The 1,725-nt window shown below is 41.3% G+C and overlaps 1 protein-coding gene across 2 annotated transcripts in view; it reads left to right on the forward strand.

Moving 5' to 3' along the window:
- LOC106527844 (neurogenic differentiation factor 2) overlaps positions 1 to 1,725 on the forward strand; it is a 13,805-nt gene that overhangs the window by 7,465 nt on the left and 4,615 nt on the right. The window contains exon 1 of one of the 2 annotated variants that reach the window (XM_014022851.1): positions 1,528 to 1,659. The exons of the other annotated variant lie outside the window; for it this stretch is intronic. The gene's annotated coding sequence lies outside the window, so the exon portion shown is untranslated. Of the gene's footprint in view, positions 1 to 1,527; positions 1,660 to 1,725 lie in introns of those variants that run through there. 2 annotated transcript variants of the gene reach the window in all.

The raw sequence follows: 1,725 nt of genomic DNA on the forward strand, positions 1-1,725 counted from the left end.
ATGCTAATGCTGCTAACACGGCTAATGCCGCTAATTATGCTGATGATGCTAATGCTGCTAACAACGTTAATGATGCTAACACTACTAACACTGCTAATTCTGCTGATGATGTTAATGCTGCTGACACTGCTAATTCTGCTAACTCTACTAACACTGCTAATTCTGCTGATGATGTTAATGCTGCTGACACTGCTAATTCTGCTAACTCTACTAACACTGCTAATTGTGCTGATGCTGCTAACAATGCTAATGTTGCTAAAGCTGCTAATTCTGCTGATGCTGTTAAAGCTACCAATGCTGCTAACACTGCTAATGCCACTAATTATGATGATGATGCTAATGCTGCTACTACTGTTGATGCTGCTAACACTACTAATGCTGCTAATTCTACTGATGATGCTAACACTGCCAATGCAGTTAATGCTGCTGACACTGCTAATTCTGCTAACACTACTAACACTGATAACACTGCTAATTCTGCTGACACTGCTAATGCTGCTAAAGCTGTTAACACTGCTAACGCCATCATGAAGACATCATCCTGGTTAGCTAATGCTAACCRTTGCTGTCGCTTCTAACGCTGCTGAACATGGCCTTTAAAATCTAAACACAACATGTGTTCATTAGAAACAGTAGGATGGGACCTGTGCCACAGCGTGTTTTAGCACAGCCGCTGCAACTGCAACTTCCATGTKTTGTAGGGAGGCATTAGCAGTAGCGGTTGTTTTTGTCTCATGTCCTGAGCTGCAGACAAAAAGCTGTGTTCCATTCTGAAATACTTGAATATGAACTTCAACATTTAATTACAACATTTAAGATTTACACATTTAGATTTAGGATTTAACATTTAAATTTGGCGTTTAAAAATGATAGGTCTAAGTGTAATAACAACAAACATTTTATTTTACACTTGGCGCCCCATATTCCTCGCTTAGAAGCTGTTATTTATTTACCAGGTGACCACATTATTTTTGTTTATTTTAAAAGTTAATAAATATAGCATCAACCCAAACAAGGAAGGTGCTGAAATACAGGTACGCACTCAGTGTAAACAAAGCACTTTTTTATGCAGAATTTAAGCATAAATGCTTAAAAAAGTACAATAAAATTCCTGGATGACTTCATCCATGAACATCAACAGTGTTGACCTCATTTCTGTCACCTCTGCTGTAAACAAACACCCRGGGCAGCAACCAATTTTGGTTACATTTAAATTAAATTAGAAAAAAAATGTGGATTAAATTTCTTACTTTATATATATTTTAATGAGAACCTTTAATATGTATTTACTAGGTTAGGTTTGCGCGGTTGGCAGGTGAATGAGACATTTGAGTTTTTTWAAAAAGTGTCCTACATGTCTGGAGGCAGCAGCACAGGTCAACGCTGATGAGTTTTGTTGTTCCTCCATTTTATTTTCTGTGTTTTTCCTGCTTTTTTCTGGCTGTGTGAGCGCTGCCGCGGTGACAGATGGCGGAGCCCTCCTCCTCCTCCTCCTCCTCCTCCTCGCTCCCTTCCTTCTTTCTCTCTGTGTGTCTCTCTCTTCCCCCGGGAGGGCAAATCTCTCCGAATGCGGGCGCATGTCAATCACCGGGCTCTCATGTGATGGCTCTTGCCGGTGACGTGCCAGCCATATGGGCGCTGGCATCACAGCCTTAGCTGGTATGTAACCCCGTCCCCGGTAGCTCACGGTTGCCATACGCGCACTGACACACACACACACACACA

This window comes from Austrofundulus limnaeus, unplaced genomic scaffold, assembly GCF_001266775.1.
Source record: "Austrofundulus limnaeus strain Quisiro unplaced genomic scaffold, Austrofundulus_limnaeus-1.0 Scaffold4, whole genome shotgun sequence".
NCBI classification, from domain to species: Eukaryota; Metazoa; Chordata; class Actinopteri; order Cyprinodontiformes; family Rivulidae; genus Austrofundulus; species Austrofundulus limnaeus.